This window comes from Muntiacus reevesi, chromosome 19, assembly GCF_963930625.1.
Source record: "Muntiacus reevesi chromosome 19, mMunRee1.1, whole genome shotgun sequence".
Lineage (NCBI taxonomy): Eukaryota > Metazoa > Chordata > Mammalia > Artiodactyla > Cervidae > Muntiacus > Muntiacus reevesi.
In genome coordinates, this window is record NC_089267.1 from 15,236,499 (window position 1) to 15,243,125 (window position 6,627).

At 38.3% G+C, this 6,627-nt stretch overlaps 1 non-coding gene across 1 annotated transcript; it reads right to left on the reverse strand.

The window, feature by feature from the left end:
- Positions 1–5,688: 5,688 nt before the first annotated feature.
- LOC136150987 (U6 spliceosomal RNA) lies at positions 5,689–5,791 on the reverse strand. Its single transcript, XR_010659975.1, has one exon. It is a non-coding gene; the product is annotated as a U6 spliceosomal RNA (small nuclear RNA).
- Positions 5,792–6,627: the final 836 nt, after the last annotated feature.

Genomic DNA, 6,627 nt, shown 5'->3' on the forward strand with positions numbered 1-6,627 from the left:
GTTCTGATCCATTTATGTTGTGTCTTCAGGCTATGTCATTTTTTAAAGGTTGTACTCTGTCCCCTTCCTCCTGTTTCAGTAGTACAAGTGAACAATTCTCTCTCTTTTTATAATTAGAATTTATGAGTTTGTTTTCTGATATATATAATTTTCATAGGACCAATGAAATGTATTGATTATTTGTGTACAATTGTGATCTATCAAGATTCTTAGTTCTAACCTTTCCAGTAAGGTTCTTATTCTGAGAGCAGAAGCTGGGCTTTTGAAGTTCCAGGGTTCCGCTGAATTCAAAACAGACTAATTTTCTCGGGTATTTATTGTTCTTTGAGGTTGCTTCAGGCAAAAGGTTAAAAAGTAAAGATTTCACATTGCTCATGTGATATAAAAGCATAAACTTCTGCATTCAAAGATATACATAGAATATTTGGAACAAAATATTCTTTCCCATTAATGAGATTTTTTAAAATTGTTTAGGAAATGCAATGCCATCCTTATTGAAAACCTGTTCTGGAGAAAATCGGTTGGCCTTTCACATCACACATGGAAAATATCTTTATCTGCTTGATTTCTATGGAATGTTTGAAGGTCAGGATAATACCACATAACTATCAGTCACAGAATTTTACATGACTTCTTTACCCACTTCTGAATTTCAAGCTTTAAAGGGATGCAGAAAAGAGTTACAAATTTCATCCTCAAAACTTTTCCCTCTATCCTCATAATTCAGAAATAAAAAGAAAAGAACAAAATGAAAAACAAAAACATCAACTATTTGAATTTCCATGTACAAATAAAATAATGATTGAAAAATAATTTGAGACTAGGGACCATGCATGTATGAGCATTGACATTTGCAGTGTTATGTAAAATACTGGCTATGGTATTTATCCTCAATAACAGAGACTGACCCATAAGAGAAATTAGAAGGAGGTTTGAAAGTTTATACAAAAAAGATCTTAATGACCCAGATAACCATGAGGGTGTGATCACTCACCTAGAGCCAGGCATCCTGGAGTGTGAAGTCAAGTGGGCCTTAGGAAGTATCACTGTGAACAAAGCAAGTGGAGGTGATGGAATTCTAGCTGAGCTATTTCAAATCCTAAAAGATGATGATGTGAAAGTGCTGCACACAATAAGTCAGCAAATTTGGAAAACTCATCAGTGGCCATAAGACTAGAAAAGGTCAGCTTTCATTCCAATCCCCAAAAAAGGCAATGCCAGAGAATGTTCAAACTACCACACAATTGCACTCATCTCACATGCTAACAAAGTAATGCTCAAAATTCTCCAAGCCAGGCTTCAACAGTACATGAATTGGGAACTTCCAGATGTTCAATTGGATTTAGAAAAGGCAGAGGAACTAGAAATCAAATTGCCAACATCCCCTGGATCATCAAAAAAACAAGAGAGTTCCAGAAAAGCATTTACTACTGCTTTATTGACTGTGACAAAACCTCTGACTATGTGGATCACAACAAACTGTGTAAAATTCTTCAAGAGATGGGAATACCAGACCACCTGACCTGCTTCTTGAGAAATCTGTATGCAGGTCAGGAAAGCAACAGTTGGAACTAGACAGACTGGTTCCAAATTAGGAAAGGAGTATGTCAAGGCTATATATTGTCACCCTGCTTATTTAACTTATATGCAGAGTATATCATGCAAAATTCCAGGCTGGATGAAGCATGCGCTGGAATCAAGATTTCTGGGAGAAATATCAATAAACTCAGATACTCAGATTACATCACCCTTATGGCAGAAAGTGAAGAGGAGCTAAACAGCCTCTTGATGAAAGTGAAAGAGGAGAGTGAAAAAGTTGGCTTAAAACTCAACATTCAGAAAACTAAGATAATGGCATCCAGTCCCATCACTTCACAGCAAATAGATGGGGAAACAGGGAAAACAGTGACAGACTTTATTTTTTCAGGCTCCAAAATCACTGCTGGAACTATGATTCAGCCATTAGTGATAGGAGAGTTTCCATTCCTGAACAGCAAAATGGTAGTGGCGCCACGACTGTAACCATTGTCCACAGGAGGTGAGATAAGGTCTGGAGTCCAGTGATAAGTACCAGCAGTAGGGTCCTATGTCATAAGACTGGCTTTGGTGGCAAGGTCTGTTTATTCCTGCATGTTTCCCAAGCCTGTTTCTCCAGTGTTCTCAGAAATTCTGTAAACTTTCCAGTTCAGTCCAGTTCACTGGTTCAGTCGTGTCCCACTCTTTGCGTCCCCATGAACTACAGCACTCCAGGCTTCCCTAACATCGTCAACTCCCAGAGCTTGGTCAAACTCATGTTCATTGAGTCAGTGATGCCATCCAACCATCTCATCCTCTGTCATCCCCTCTTCTGCCATCAATCTTTCTCAGTATCAGGGTCTTTTAAAATGAGTCAGTTCTTTGCATCAGGTGGCCAAAGTATTGGTGTTTCAGCTTCAGCATCAGTCCTTCCAATGAATATTCAGGACAGATTTCCTTTAGGGTTGACTTATTTGATCTCCTTGCAGTCCAAGGGACTATCAAGAGTCTTCTCCAGCACCACAGTTCAAAAGCATCAATTCTTTGGTGCTCAGCTCACTTGCTATGTTTCTTAGCAGAAATATTCCAAAGATGCACATGAAGTATATTAATATTGCAAATCCACTAGGTGTTTTAAAAATGTAAATGTATGTCTCTCAAAATAGACAACCAAATGATGCAATTAAATCTTTATAATCTAAGGTTGAATTTATTCTGAAATTAGATTCAAGGTGACCCATGTCTTTGATTCTTAACAGAAATTGAGAATGAGGGTCAGGATCCTTATTTGGAATTTGAGTGTTTCTAAATAGGATGACAATTTTGGATGAATTCTACAGGTGTTTATTAAATCAGTTTTATACTGAAAGCACCAGAGTCACAAGTAAAAGATGAAGAAGACACCATTTCTGTTTTGAAGAAGTTTTTATTCTAGTGGGGTCAGAGACATAAGACTGATACAAATTAGAAAGGCTAGGTACCAAGTAAATTCCAAACTGCAGATGGCTGGAGAAAGGCAGCATGCATTCTGCTATGGGAGATAAGATGAGGTTGCTTTTGAACTAAGGTTTGGAAGAGAAAAGTAATTATAATTGGAAGAAAATGAGGAGACATTCCACATAGGGATGGGAGCAAACTTTCAAATATGAGATGAGTGTGTTTGTTCAGGAAACAGTCGATAAAGCTACAGAGAAAGAGTATATGGTTAGCAGAGGAATGGAATTGAAGGGCTTAAAAGCTGGGCTGGCATTATATGTTACGGTAAAGAATTTGGCCTTTGTCTTAAACATGATCTGGGACCCTGCTGTGTTTCTCCCACAGCTATCCTTCTTTGCCCTCAAAATCTCCATTTTTCTCACTATTCGGTACCTGAGGGGTTGAATATCTAAGTCCATCACAGTAATTTCTTCTCCCTATTCAGTGATTGGATAGATGTGAAAATGGTATGAAACCTTGATCATTGGGATATAATGGAATGCATATTGGGGACCTCTAGTAAAGGAATCCAAAACAATGAGTTGATTCTTTCAGCCTCTGGACACTGACAGACAATATGATGCTTGGAAAAGTGGCAATTAATATGAGCCCATGAGTAGAGCAGAAGTTTGTGTGGAGTCCTCTCTACACTGAGTTACACAAGTAGCTAACCTTGGGTCTAGCTACTTGGCTATTTATAGTTATGAGAGATCAGGAGTTTTACTTCTTGGTACAGCCTTTTTTCTCTTGATACTTCATTATTTGTACCAAAAGCATCTGTAGTGATATATCTATCTTGCTATGATCCAATTCTGCATTTTCTCTGAGACATTCTGAATGAAACTCAATGTTAACTTTTTCTGTCTGTCCCTCTAGGCGGGAAACTTTTTCTTGTTTATCAGAATTATTTTATAATTAATATATTTCTTATCTAGGAACAAGTTCACTTTCTGAAGTTCTGTTAAACATTTATCCAGTTGTTATATCCAAGAGTAGGATAGATGAGTATGGAAAAAAGTCCAAAGGTTAAAAATGTCAAATATATTCATATGCTAGAGCTTTTATTGTTTATTGAAGCAAATGAATTTTTCTGCAGAAACCTGAGTATTGGTACTGCCTGCATTACTTGGAAGAATGACAGTCATCTTTATTAACCTTCTCATTTGAAGACAACAAACTTTTCAGCAAAGTTTTCATGAAAGAGATTATTCTCCTCTCTGTAGGGAGCCCTTTGAGATCTGTGTTATGGGTCAGGAAACTGAACCAGGCAACAAAGACTTCTTTGGAACCTGAATTTGCTTGTTGAGATTCTGCCAACTCAGGCTTTATTCTTTTTTCTTCACTGCTGATGATTCTCTTATTCTCCTTTGTTTGGAGCAGGCAGTACTGAAGTTTCACATATTCTGATCTTCCCAGTCAGAGCCAGATCTTTTCCTCTGATCAGTGTGCTAATTCATAATTAGAATTATCCCCAGTAACTTGACCATACTTTCATCTGATCAAATAAAGTCTGGAAGCTGATTCACAAGGCACCATCTCCTTCACAACTTCCATGGTTATTTAAGGTTGGGGGTGTTGTAAACTTTCTGGAAACCAAATTGAGTTGAAGCCCAGACTTCATGTATAGTAATGTGTTTATTCAGTCATTAACTTTCTGAGTTTCTGAACGCCTAATTTTCTGACTTACTCAAATCATGAACATTGTTCGAATACCTCATTTACATTTCTTCATTTAAACAAAAAGACATAAAGGGTTTGAGTTGTGTACTTTGAAGGCATTATTAATGCAAAACTTCCCTGAAAAACAATTTTAAAGTTTTTTTTTGGTAATACTTTTTCCTTTTTTAAGCATGAGATATGTCTATTTAGAAATCTGGAAAATACTGAGTAATGCAAAAAAAGAAAGTTGTACCAAATCACATCAGGGAGGCAATGAAACCTTATATTTATTTTTCCACATGTGTTTATAAATGTGCATAGAATGTCTGTGTTTGTACACACATGTATATACGCACACATTACATATAGATAAATTCATATTTATTGTACTCACTGGATTTTAGGTAACTGTTGATTTAATTTTAAACTTACATACAATTTGCTAGGTTAGTGCAAGCAGCTTTATCAAACTTTTTACTAAGATTCAACAGTTGTTTACATGTTCCCCATTTGTGCTCAAAGTTTTATAACTTGCTAGTTTATTTAGCAAGTATAGCATATCTTCTAATATTTACTAAGTATAGTTATATTGCATTATTCTAAAGATGATGATGCTTTCTTGGTGGCTCAGACAATAAAGACTCTGCCTGCAATGCAGGGCACCTGGGTTTGATCCCTGGGTTGGGAAGATCTCTTGGAGACGGAAATGGCATCCAACTCCAGTATTATTGCCTGGACGATCCCATGGACTGAGGAGACTGGCAGGCTATGGTCCATGGAGTCGCAAAGAGTAGGACACTACTGAGAAACTAAGAAACAAAGAAAGAAAGAAAGTGAAGTTACTCAGTCATGTCCAAATCTTGGTGACCCCATGAACTGTAGCCTACCAGGCTCCTCCATCCATGGGATTCTTCAGGCAAGAATACTGGAGTGGGTTACCATTTCCTTCTCCAGGGGTTCTTCCCAACCCAGGGTATGAACCCGGGTCTCCCGCATTGGAAGCAGATGCTTTAACCTCTGAGCCACCAGGGAAGCCCAAAAAATATGGAACACTTGACGAATTTGCATGTCATCCTTGTGCAGGGGCCATGCTAATCTTCTCTCTATCGTTCCAATTTTAGTATATGTGCTGCAGAAGCAAGCATGAGCAACTAACACACACTCAAAGATAACAATGGAGATGATGCTGATAGTAATGATAATGATTGCTAAATACATTTTGGACATTTTTATGCGTCAGACACTGTTCTAAGTGCCTAACATATTATGTCTCTTAACCTTCAGATATACCTAGAAGATATGCATTATGACTACCCTAAGTTTAAGGAACATAAAGCAGAACACAAAGAAGGGAAGTGACAGAAGTGACATTTGAAGAAGCAAGGAGCTGGTGAAGGAAAAATCTCAACCCTTGTAAGAGAGGCACTGAAAATAGACTATGATTCTCAATGTGTCTGAACCAGAGAGTTCATTACTCATGGCACAGCCAACAGCAGGAGAATTAGCATGATAATGCCAGCCTTCCTGACTCTAAGTCTCAGGAAGGGACTCAATGGATGGCAACTCCATCCACACAGTCACACAGTCATGAGAACCTTATCCCAGGATCCTTGGGTGACGGGCTCAGCACCTTTAGTAGCAGGCAATAAACAAGCTCCTCGGTCTCATGGTTTCATGCTGTGGTAGCATTTACCCACTTAATTGCCCACTTGTCAAGCTTCCCAAATAGTATCAGAGCAGAGGAGGTTAGATTTGTAACTGAGAGCACTAAGCAAAGATGTGTGAGGGGTGCTCAGCACCCATGGCCAACTACTTTCCCTGGCTGATTTGTATTCAGATGAATTAAGCCCACAAAACTGATGATATATTATGCTATCTTCCATCTCATTTTGTTGGAGAAGGACATGGCAACCCACTCCAGTACTCTTGCCTGGAAAATCCCATGGATGGAGGGGCCTGGTAGGCTACAGTCCATGG